General features: G+C 39.1%; 1 protein-coding gene across 1 annotated transcript in view; it reads right to left on the bottom strand.

The window, feature by feature from the left end:
* SLC44A3 (solute carrier family 44 member 3) overlaps positions 1-13,352 on the bottom strand; it is a 133,616-nt gene that overhangs the window by 97,443 nt on the left and 22,821 nt on the right. Inside the window, exon 2 of the mRNA XM_077332951.1 lies at positions 2,346-2,491. The gene's annotated coding sequence lies outside the window, so the exon portion shown is untranslated. The remainder of the gene's footprint in view (positions 1-2,345; positions 2,492-13,352) is intronic.

Here is a 13,352-nt window from a genome sequence, read left to right as displayed (position 1 = left end):
TTGTTTCAAAGGCTTTCAATTCAGTATACATGTCACACACAAGCTTTCCTTTCCCCTGCAATCTTAGATTCAATGTATTCACATGCTCAGTGACATCTGTTGTTGTTGTTGTTAGGTGCAAAGTGGTGTCCGACCCATCGCAACCCCATAGACAATGATCCTCAAGGCCTTCCTGTCCTCTAGCATTCCCCGGAGTCTATTTAAGTTCACACCCACTGCTTCAGTGACTCCATCCAGCCACCTCATTCTCTGTCATCCCCTTCTTCTTTTGCCCTTGATCGCTCCCAGAATTAGGCTCTACTCCAGGGAGTCCTTCCTTCTCATGAAGTGGCCAAAGTATTTGAGTTTCATCTTTAGGATCTAGCCTTCTAAGGAGCAGTCAGGGCTGATCTCCTCTAGGACTGACCGGTTGTTTGCCTTGCTGTCCAAGGGACTCGCAAGAGTCTTCTCCAGCACCAGAGTTCAAAAGCCTCAATTCTTTAATGCTCGGCCTTCCTTATGGTCCAACTTTCACAGCCATACATTGCAACTGGGAATACCATAGCCTTGACTAGATGCACTTTTGTTGGCAGGGTGATGTCTCTGCTTTTTAAGATGCTGTCTAGATTTGTCATAGCTTTCCTCCCCAGGAGCAAGCATCTTTTAATTTCTTTGCTGTAGTCCCCATCTGCAGTGATCTTGGAGCCCAGGAAAATAAAACCTGTCACTATCTCCATTTCTTCCCCTCTATTTGCCAGGAAGACATCTGTTAAGAAAGCCAAATCAAAAATCCATTCAGGGTCAAAAAGTGCTTCTTGACCTTTTCCTTTCTCCTTAAGAAAGGCATCAATGTCATGATTAAGATTTTAAAAAGTTTGAGGACTTTGCCTCTGCTAAGCCGCCTGACTTCTGCATGGTACAATACATCCCCATATTCTGCATGTATCTCTGAGAAATTTTTTTGAAACTGATGATGAGCAAGGCCATGATGCCTGATGTAATTAATGGTGGATACAACAATACGCAACATGCTTTCCCACTGAAGACTCTTACTACACAAGGCTTGCTGATGGATGATCTAGTGAAATTGTATGGGAAGTATGCCATTTAATTTCAATATCTCATCATTGATTTTTGCACCTACATACTTTGCTTCCCACCATATTTCTTGTACCACCAGTTGTGATGATTTTTAATTTATCATAATTCAGACCAAGATTTTCTACTGATTTACACACCTTTAAGAATATGTTTTCTACAGTTGTGGTGCCTTTCAAACGCTGCAGAGCACACAACTCTTCTGTAATTCTGAAGTTGAAATCTATCGCCCTGATAAAAATCAGTAGTTGAGCAGTGTCTATAATATGTCATTGCTCTCATCTAATGCCAAAGGGGGAAAAATCAAAACTTTTTGCCTTGACAACCAGTGACATATGCAGCTCGTCTCATAGTTCTTCAACATGCCTGGTTATTGTAGATGCAGAAAAAGTGACACAACTAACTCAAAATACCTAACCAGGGCAGATTTCTTCAGTTACTTTTAGCATACACTTTTAAACAGATTAACCATCAGAGAATGATCTACCACTCTCGGCAGTACATTTAGCAACATGATAGCTGGCCCTCACAGTAGACAGGTTCTCTTCAATATACATTCTAAAACTATATTACTGCAAAAACAGATTTTTAAAGAGAGTATATCTTATTCATTCACACCTCTCCTTTACATATTGAGTAGCTCTTGTGACAGGATTCAAAGTGTCTTTTAATATTGTACACCTTTAATACTGAGACAGTTTCAAGACATATCAGGTAAACTGCTTTATCCTTGTTTAAAACAAAGAAGTACACAGTAGTCCATTTGATACTCTAGAGCAGTGGTCCTCAACCTTTTTATCACCAGGGACCACTCAACGCCGGGGACCATTCAACGCCTTTTACTGAGGCCCGGTGGGGGGGGGGGCAGTTTACTCTTCTACTCTCAACCACTGCCCTAGCGCTCTCTGATCACTATGGTAATGTTTAAACATCCCTTCAAAATAAGATACAGACATGCCACAACAATGAAGTGCATTGTAAAGGGCTGGGGGGATGAAGTAAAGGGCCGGGGGGGGGGGGGGAAGAAGGCATCCTTCGGGGCCCACCTCCAATTAGTCGAAGGACCACATGTGGTCCACGGCCCACAGGTTGGGGATCGCTACTCTAGAGGATGGGTACCTTATTGGACCATTGATATTAGTAGTGTTCAAGAGCAGCAGACTCTAATCTGGAGAACCAGGTTCGATTCCTCATTCCTCCACATGCAGCCAGCTGGGTAACCTTTGGCCAGTCACAGTTTCTCTCAGAGTTCTCTCAGCTTCACTTACCTTGCAGGATGTCTGTTGTGGAGATGGTAGCAGAAGACTGTATAATTTTCACTAATTCCTCCTTTCTGCAAATCCCTTATTTGCTCCAGTGTCATTCTTGGGTGTCCTCTGTGCCCCATTAGTAGCATTTTAGGAATATCAAGAGGCTGCAGTAGAAATGGGAGAAGCATGAAAGTTCTTATCCATGGATGGAAGTAGCTTTCAGCCTCTAGCTGAAAATTTAGTCTGGATCCAACCACATAGTTCAGGCAAGGTTGACAATCATACACTGAATTGATGTAGCCAGTCAATTAATTGACTGAAGATTTCTAACCTTTAAAATGTTGTTGCTTCCCCACCCACCAGGGCTGGAGCTTTTCTTTGGCCAAACAGCTAAAATACATATATTTTCTCTTATAGCCCAACTTTCTCACTGATAATTAAGGCAGATTACTGAATGTTTTAAAAGATGCAACCGGGCAGCACAAAATATCAAATGCAGTAGGACTAGGGTAACAAAATTAGAGAACAATGCAAACAAAAAAATGCCTATACATAAACAATGTAGAAAGCTGATTAGAAAGATAGAAGACAATGCACCAAGAGCAAGATGATATAGACAATAAACTTCACAGTAGCCTACAATTCCCTGATAAAAGCATTCTTCTATACTGTTCTTATTCCTTCATAATTCCGTTTGAACAATTCACTTTTGTGAATTGTGTAGAGTGTGCAAAATATTATAAATCACAAACATTATACATCCTGTAACTGAAACTCTGGATTTGTACATTCTAATGATATTTACAACCATTATATAGATTAGTTTTAGCCTGAAGGCAATCTACTAGCTGTTCACATGTCACTACAGTTTGGCAAGGAATATTTCAATTATGCCACTTTGACTTCAGTCTGTTCATTTTGTTTTGTCTGAATATAATTTGAAGATGCATTCCAAGTGGATGGGAATTTTAAAATTGCAGAGTTTCCTACTTTCCAAATATTCGATTTTGCAACACTGCAATCGCAAAAGTTAAGGACTGAAGAAATGAATTGTTTATTGGCAATCAGAGAAGGAATTGTGTTCTAGAAAAGGGGGAAATTATAAACTATTAATCACTCTTGGAAGCTTTTTCTAGAATATTTTTCTGTATAACATATTGTCTGCTCTCATGCTTACTAGTTGAACCACTTACCAGTTGCATTTGCTTACTAGTTGAACCACTTGCATATTCTTTTACCTTCAGATAGTTCTTTACATTACAACTTAAAGGAAAAGAATATACCAAAAAGAAACCATATCAGTCTTTTTATTACGTGTGTTTATTATGTGTCTCACATTATCTTTATCTAAAGAATGATCTTAAATAAACTGGCACTGGGGATGAAAGAAATACTGTATTTTACACAAGGATGGGTATATTTTCCTGTAACTCCCTTTTTGCTATCAAAATTCTGCTCTGGCTACATGCATATGATTTGATTTATACTTAATGCTACAGTGGCAGTGGGGCATGGGATTTGCTATTCCAATCCTGTATAAAAAAATGTGCCAAGCTTGAGAACATCACAGGAATGTCAGCATCAGCAAATCTCCCAGTAATCTGGCAAGATAATCATTTAAAGCTAAATAATCACTAAAAGATAGGGGGAAGTGGCTGAACAAACATGGTTTTAAAAAAATTAGTAAGGGTAGTCATGTGACAAGCATTAGCAGAGAGCAAATGATCAAAAGGCTAGTTCCAAAGAAGAAGCAATGAATATGCCACTCCTTAAATCTTTGTTCCTTGCTTTAAATTGACTGGTATATAAGGGAGGGAGTAGATTAAAAATGTCACACTTCTCAAACCAGTCTTCCATTGTAAACCTCACTCGACTGACCAAGAATGTCCAGAAACTCCCATATAGTTCTAAAGGGTCAGAATTTTGTATAATCTATCTTTCTTTGTATTAACAACTTATATTATCTGTTCTGTTTCTACGTTTTTATCTTTATGAAAATAAAAATATGTATTAAAAAAAAGAATTTTGCACTCTACTCTCTCTGTCATACGTGGTACGTTAACTCTTTATTCCTTAAAACTACACTCTTGGGCCTTATTTTTTCCAAGAGATTATTTTGCATTCTGACTTCCCATGCTGTCGATATATCTCAAGACTTCGTAGTTTTTTTGAAAAGAACACACACTGTGTGAGAGTCTCCTCAACATATGTTCTTTGGTTTTATATAAGGTAAAAGGTAAAGGTATCCCCTGTGCAAGCATCGGGTCATGTCTGACCCTTGGGGTGACGCCCTCTAGCGTTTTCTTGGCAGACTCAATACGGGGTGGTTTGCCAGTGCCTTCCCCAGTCATTACCGTTTACTCCCCAGCAAGCTGGGTACTCATTTTACCGACCTCGGAAGGATGGAAGGCTGAGTCAACCTTGAGCCGGCTGCTGGGATTGAACTCCCAGCCTCATGGGCAAAGCTTTCCGTCGGCTGCCTTACCACTCTGCGCCACAAGAGGCTCTTGGTTTTATATAGAAAAGGCTATACATAATAAATCAGTGACAGCCAAACTCTCACATACCTGCTCAAGGGCTCCTTAGTCCTCCCCTCCCCCTCTCTCAGATACACTCATACACAAACTCCTCCCCCGCATTCCTCCCCTACCACATGTGATAGTAGGATCCAATAGCTTTTTTGTATTTCCAACATGTACCGTCTGTTTTTTTAGAGATTTTCCTTGTATTTTTTCGTGTTATATACCACCTGTAAAACATTTTGTAACAGCCCTCTCTTACTTGTTGTGATTTGGTTAGCTTGAAAGTTTTGGACCATGCTTGTTCCCATTCTTCATATTGGATTACATGACCAAAATTCTGCATCCATTTGATCATGCAGTTCTTCACTTTTTCTTCTTCTGTGCCCATCTCTAGTAGGCATTTGTATATCCAGCTTAGGAGGTATGCAAAACTAAGTTACTCAGAAAGTCTGTTTTGCACACCTATTTATTTTTATTCATTAATTCCATTTATTCACCACCACTCCTGGCCAGCTGGTTCAAGACAGTTTTCATCATCAGTCTGAATAAAATATATTGATTTAAAGTAACCCAAGCCAAAACCCCAACCTATCCCCCTTTTCCCCTCTTGGCACTCAATATATTGTAATTAATAGTTCAGAAAGATGCTTCAGTAAAAGAATAGGGACTGTGGACTATATCACTGTGTATAGTATGCACTATTTTTTGCTACAATTATGATCCTACAATGTCATTGCTATATCAATTAATGGATCATGTAATGTTTATGCTGTGTTGCAGCTCTGTTTCAATTACCTGTTTCATTTCAGATTTTTACAATCCAAATCCTATTGCAATGTTTACTGGACATCCTATCCTATTCAGTGTAATCTGCCTTATGTCATGATGGGAAAGGAAAACTATAAATGACATGAATGAATTAGATAGAATTCATTTGATTCAATGGTTAAAAGGCTATAGTGTCTGTGAAATCATTTTTACAATAATTAATATCAAAAATTAGAATAAAGCTGAAGAAAACACCAAAACATTCATAGTGCCAAAATACAATTTAAGCAACATTCATGAAGAATTTAATGACCACATAAAGAACAGATTTCCATTAGTAAATTCAAATAAACGTGCACCAGGGGAACATTGGGTTGAAACCAGAGATATTATCAAGGAAGAAAGCACAATGACTATTCCATATCCAAAGAAGGAAAAAACAGAAAAACCAAAAACCTCTATAGATGACTGATGAAACTCTTAAAATAGCTAAAGATAGATGAGAAACAAAAAGTGACAGAAACAGATTCAAAAGTCTAAATGCAACATGTTAGTGGCTCATAACCAGAGACAAAGAGAACTATATGTTATGTCTGCAGGTTTGCTGAATACAGATGCAGTAGTTCTTCAGAAACAACTAGCAAACACCAACAATACCGAACAACAAACAAGGGAAAACCACAAACTTACATACACTTTAGTTGGCCTGCCAAGAGCCCTAATTGGCCTTTAACGAAGCCCTTTGATGTGACCATAAATCCTAGCAGTTCTAGTCTGTAACTGGTTGACTTTGCAATCCCTGATTTGTATAGTCGTTGCATTATCACTATTTTGTCCCCATACATAGCACTATACAAAAGAGATGAAAGGCTGGCAGATTTCTTCCAGGAAGGAACACATTACTGACAGAAAACAGTGTAGACTTAAAATGATTACTACTGGACATTAAAGCAAAAAGTGCCAAAGCACAATTACAGCTGAACATCAAGACACAACTTTAAGGATGACAATGAGGAAATGAGGAAACTGAAATTGTTAATGATTTTTTTATTCCTTGGTTCCATCTTCAACTAAAGGGGAATCTGTACCCAAGAAATCAAAAGGGGATTAAGTGTGGGAAGGGCACCCACAAGGGAGCTAGAAAAAATCCTTAAGAGTAAGACTGCGTTGCAGGCCACCAAGATCAAATTAATTCATGCCATAAGATTTCTCGTTACTGTGTATGGGTATAAAAGTAGGACAAAGAGGAAAGCTGACAGGAAGAAAGTTGACAAATAAGTGGGTTCCGGATCAAATTAAGCAACTCTCCCGAGAAGCTAAAAAACTAAACCAGCCTTTCTCAACTTTTTTACCATTGAGAACCCCCTGAAACATTCTTCAGGTTCTAAGATACCCCAGAAGTGGCACAATCATGATGAATAGAGTTGGAAAGCATAGCTGTATACATGCCCACCCAGTACCCCTCCTTTTACAACCTCCTCCAGGCTCATCATTGGCCATTTGAGGGGGGGGTTGTATTTTCTACATATCACATGATAAATGTTTTTAAACATTACAAAATTGATTAGCTCCCACCCATTAAGGAAACCTCCCAGGGTTGTCACAAAACCCCAGGATTTCATGAAACCCTGGTTGAGAAAGCCTGGACTTGAGACAATCATAATTTGGTCACATTATGAGAAAGCAAGACTCACTGCAAAAGACAACAATTCTAGGAAAAATGAAGGCAGCAGGAAAAGAGGAAGACCCAACATGAGATGGATTGACTCTATGAAGGAAGCTACAGTTTGCAAGATCTGAGCAAAACTGTTATTAAAAAACATTTTGGAGGACATTCATTCATTCATAGGGTTGCAATAAATGAGGAGTGACTTGATAGCACTTCACAAACACATATAGACACACAGAGAGACGAGGCAAATTGGAAGATAATATTAACCCACAGACATGCACACATTAGAGGTAGCATGAGTGTCTTTAGCTGTCTCACTCAAATATTAACAGACGTGTAATACAATAGGCAGGACTTAACTCATAAATCAAGAAACTGAGATAGCAGATCAATAGGACCAAGCCAAAATAAACAAGAATGATAATGTATGCATTCAGATAATCCTTGTCCCTGGAAAAGATCAAACAGATTACTGGAAGTGCAATCCTAAAGAGAGTAACATCATCATTCTAAATCAGTAGAATTTAATGGGCTCAGAAGGGTATAACACTATTGAGGGCTACATTGTAAAGCACACTTACATTGCTTTGCTTTCAATATGTCATATCCGGTTTTATTATAGTTTAACAACCTCCAAAGAGCAATAAATTTCTAACCCATAGGAACTGTGTCATTTCCTTACCCAGATATACAAAGGTATATTCTTGCTAAATAAACATGAGCCATAGGGAAGGGCATTTGATAATTTCATTAGGTTTCAAGGAGCATGGATTTCAAAACTTTTTATTAATAAAAAGATATACATAAAACTTACTAAGTTTGTCATTTTTTTAATAGGAGCACTGATGAAGTTCAGTGATGAGACTCAGAACAGAAAATTCTGTATTTCCAACTAGCATATAGTTCCACTTCTTTTGGCAACTATTGATCTAAGAATAAGAAAACAGGATGTGTCAACATCAGCTCCTCACATATTCATATGTGAAACTGAATTTAAGAAGTTTAGCAAGCTTTCAAGTCTTCTCTGTTTCAAGAATAACAGATGAGGAAAGATCAAAAAGTTTCAAAGCAGATGAAAGTGTTTTTACTAGATGACTTAGCTTTCACGTATCAAGTGCTTCCCAATAATATTTTACTTTACTTCTTTTTATTTTCAACAAGAGCAAAGTCCCAAAAATTGCTGATAAAAAGTGTACATATACCAAAGCACTCTTGATTAAGACCAACCAAAACTACACAACACAGTAGGCTAACAGAAAGCAAGCTGTCGATACCATCCAGTGAAGTGGAGCAAAGAAATACAGTACAATATGTTGCTACATCAGAACACATATAAGTTGCAGTAATAGATATTCCAGGGGGAAAGGAGGGAATTAGACTCAGACTACTGTGTTCAGTGGTGGTGACAGTGGGTTTATCACAATGTTGAGTTTGGCTCTACTCTTATGATAACACTTCAGTAATTCGCAAGCACACACAATAACATGGAAGGGGGAGTGCCTGACATTAAACTGTTACTATGAACTGAAGTAAAATAATATCACTGTTATTTACCGGGCAGAGTAAACAGGGCTACATAGAATGGTGTGTAACACTAGTTTAGGAGGTATAACTCTGCTTGGGCGGAGGACACTGTCATAACAGACATGACCTAATCTCCCCATTGTAAGCAGAGTTTCAGGGATTTAAAAAGGTGTGACATGCCTTAATCTCTTCATCGTTAACAGAGTTACATGGATTTAGAATGGGTAAGTCTGCTTGGGAGAATGGCACTGTCATAATGGACCTGACTTAATCCCCTAATGGCAATAAATTATTTGTTGGAAGAGGAAAGCTGTGAGAGAGACATTTAAGTTCCCCAAGAGGGGGTGTTAAAAAATCAAAACACTGGGAGGTAGCTCAAGGTTCCGGAAGCATTGTATTTAGTTTATTTAATAGAAGGCTAATATACAAATCAGATGGCCTGGTAAATAATATCCAATTAACGTTATCTCAGAGGAATAGTCCCCAGTATGGCCCCTTATGCACGGGCCATAATGCCTGCGTTGGCAGCAGCAGCGCTTAGGGAAAAATCACAGATAATGCTCGCTGCTGCTGGCCAGTGCTACGGAAGGCCCACATTAAGCAAACGTGAGATCTTCTGTAGCTTCCTGGGTAAGCTGGGGCTGCGGCGGGCCAGCGCTGTGCATAATTGCCAGCGCCAGGCCTGTCAGCCTGCCCAGCCCTGACCCTATGGTGTCCCTGCAGGGACACTGCATGCCCCTGCGGCAGGGGCAACCCCCTGCTCCATTCTGGGCATGCGGAGGGGGCCTGGCCCCCCCACTCCCCCCCAGGCTGTTCAAACCTCCCCCCACACCACTCCGGCTTACCTCCTGGCCCCGGCGTTCAGCGCACGTGCGCACTACACTGGGGCAGCCCAGCATGCCCCGCCCCCGTGCATACACGGGGAACGGCACGGTGGCAGCGCGCAGTAGCTGCTGCCGTGCATAAAAGGCCTATGTGTATGGGGAGGATAGTGCATTCTACCTGAAAATAAATTTTATTAAGATGTGAATAGATGCAAATAGTTTACTTTCTTAGAGATGGATTCCCCCCCCCCTCAGTTTGACATGAAAGGGAAAAAGCAGACAAGAGGCACCTAGTGGACTGCATATTACTATACAATATGAAAAAGGAAAGAAACACAGCAGTCTTTGTTTATTCTTGGCAACAATATCACATGGATATCCTTTCTCCAAGAAATAAATTTTAATTCTGTTGGATTTTGTTATGTCCATAAAAAGGAGGTATCAATTTACAACTCCTTTACAAAATCAAATTAATTGGAAGAGATACTCAAGTATGTCAGAATGCGTGCATAACTGGAGAAAGATAACGAACAAAGTATTTAGAATGTTCTGCATGATGTTTTTATTGCACTGCATTCCTGTTCTATGGGTCTGTTGTCAAGCAGACTGCCAACGTTCATTAAAAGAAAGTCACATTAAAAATGAGATGTTATATCTTCTGAAAAATGTGAATATTTTACAGTGAAAAACCAACGAGCTAATTTAGTCCAAGAAGAAGGTTGCAGGGAGCTGTGCTCACCTGCAGAAAATTTTTTAAACCAATAGTTGAGTAATACCTTTCATTGGGACCAACCAAAAATGTTTTCTTAAAAAACATATTTTCAGTATGATGTATTTCACATGAAGTATTTTCAAAAAGGGTAGCCAAATTAATGCTCCTTGAACTTTGACACTGAGTGTCAAACATGAACATGAAAAACAGAACATGAAAAAAAGGTTATGTAAAGGACTACTGAAGGATTAAAAGCCCAAGAAGTGGCTTGCTGGGAACGCGCAGTTTCGGAATAAACACTAGAGAACCTGTCTAGGAATGAATGGGGCTGTGTGCATTCCACATTCTTCTTCAGAACCAGTCCTTGACCGACCGGTGACATTTTCCAGCCCATGTGAGGGGGGGGGAAAGAATGTTGAAGGATGTCTCCCATAAATAGAAGAGCCACATTACCCTAACATTTCCAAGATGAAGTGTAATGATAACCTAGGATGACATTAGTGAAAACTGAGTTTTTGCTTAATTTGTTTGCTTCTGTAACTTTCAAAATCTAAAAACACAGTGATCTTTTTTGGGGGAAAATGTTACTCTGACAGCATTAGTCATAGTATTCCTGGTTAGAATACTTAAACAACACTGTGATATAGACTACTATATCAACAATAATTCTTTATTTTGATAACATTAAGCAGTAGCAGTTAACTCAATTATTTGGATTGATATGGTTTCCTTACAGAGAAATATAATGCTGGAAATGAACTTTTGTTCTCTTCTTAAAAGAAATTATAATTCAGCATGTATACTGCTCCAGAAATCTCTCATACATGAAGAAGAAGAAGAAGAAGAAGAAGAAGAAGAAGAAGAAGAAGAAGAAGAAGAAGAAGAAGAAGAGTTGCTTCTTATATGCCGCTTTTCCCTACCCGAAGGAGGCTCAAAGCAGCTTATAGTCGCCTTCCCATTCCTCTCCCCACAACAGACACCCTGTGGGGTGGGTGAGGCTGAGAGAGCACTGATATCACTGCCCAGTCAGAACAGTTTTATCAGTGGCCGTGGCGAGCCCAAGGTCACCCAGCTGTTGCATTTGGGGGAGCGCAGAATCGAACCTGGCATGCCAGATTAGAAGTCCGCACTCCTAACCACTACACCAAACTGGCTCTCTCACATAAGGGTGAGTATACGGTACGATTTCAATACACAATTGTAATAATTCATCTTAACATAGTAATATTTCGCAGAAGTCAGCAGTGTAGTAGTCAGAGTGTTAGACCAGGTTTAGGGAGACCCACGGCTCAAATTTCCACTCTACCACAGAAGCTAGTATGGCAACCCTGTGCCAGTCACTGACTCTCAACCACACCTACTTTATAGATAGATTCAGCTGTTAGCACCCAAAGACCACTCCCTGTGCACAAGGGGAAGTTTGCCTGCAAACTTCCCATTGTTCTAATACTTCTGGCACACCTTAGCAACGCATGGCTGGGCAGGGAGCTTGCGCAATCATGTTCGTCCTCCAGAAACAAAACAAACTTGCTGTCATGGGCTGCCATAGCTTTCCAAAGGATCTTGGCTGTCACAGAGTAGCCTAACTAATTGCATGATCATTTACCTTTCCTCACCCCGGAATGCCTCAAAAAAGAATCTTTGAACTCCGGCAGTTTGCTAATATTATCAGATAACCCTCAGTGAACACCTGGAGCTATTCTTCTCATTGCTTCCCTGATTAAGTTATCTACCCCTGCTATTTCCCCATGCATGCTCACTAGATGGTCAAGCCCATTTTAGCGTAGTGGCTTCACCACATCCAAACACCTATTCAGGTAAAAATGCAAATACTGTAGCTGCTTTAGAAAATCCCTTTTTGAATTATGTTATTCCGGAGATTTCCCTTTAACTCAAGGTTTCTTTGTCATAGACTTGCTGAAACCATTAGTGGGTCTCAGTATCTTTATTTCACATTAGTAGTTGATTAAAACACATTCTTTTAGGGGTTACCTGCCCAGCCTTAGCTTCCCAAGGTGCAAAACAGGGCCAGTCGAATCACAGATCCAAAAGGAAGAAAACTTCGACTTTTGGGCTAACCTAATTTTTCTTTTATTTTCTTTTAACAGAACCAGTTCGGTGTAGTGGTTAGGAGTATGGACTTCTAATGGGATTGTAAGCCGCTTTGAGACTCCTGTGGGCAGAGAAAAGTGGCATATAAGAACATATAAGAATGTCAATATGTTGTTCAATTCTGATTAAAATAAAATATTAATTATATTAATTATATTTTGACAAATATTTGCATCGTATCTTTTATGCTGAAAGTCTCAAAAATAACCAAAACGGGTTCCAAGATATGCACAATATTTCAATATCCCATTTTTAATTATTTCTTAATCAGTGGCAAAATCTACAAGATAATTATTACGTTATTAATAATTAATAGTTTTACAATCACTCATTAAATGTACAATGAAAACTCCAACTACTTTAAACCCAAGATTCATTTCAATAGTCTTCAATTATTTCTATAAAAATAAAATATAAACACAGGATGAACCCTGTCCACTAGTTATTACAACAATATTTCAAATTACATAGTGAAACAATTTTATAAAACACTAGAATAAATCTTACCATATATAATGTCCCAAAGGCTTGAATTTTCAAGGAGGCTTTTCTTACTGCTCATTGGCAAAATCCCCAGGATCAGATTACTGCCAAAGGAATGTTTTCCCATATGGACAACTTGGAATGCATTTGAAAGTTCTTTATCATAAAAGATATCTGCAAAGTGATTACTGTGCCCACCAGGAAGGAGGAGGAAATCCAGGTCTAAATAGTTTCTTTTAGTGTGAGTGTTTAACTTGAGATGGCTAATTAGCCTGGCCTACATATGGAATGGGCCTGCAAAATTAGAATTCTAAAGGCCAGAAAAAGAAATCAACTTATTTTTGAACAACAGTGTTTTGACTATGATTCATTCTTACCTCATTTTAAATGAAATGCATTAAAAGCAAT

This window comes from Paroedura picta, chromosome 4 (assembly GCF_049243985.1).
Source record: "Paroedura picta isolate Pp20150507F chromosome 4, Ppicta_v3.0, whole genome shotgun sequence".
NCBI classification, from domain to species: domain Eukaryota; kingdom Metazoa; phylum Chordata; class Lepidosauria; order Squamata; family Gekkonidae; genus Paroedura; species Paroedura picta.
Note: the sequence above shows the minus strand (reverse complement) of the source record. Positions and strands in the feature narration are given on the sequence as shown.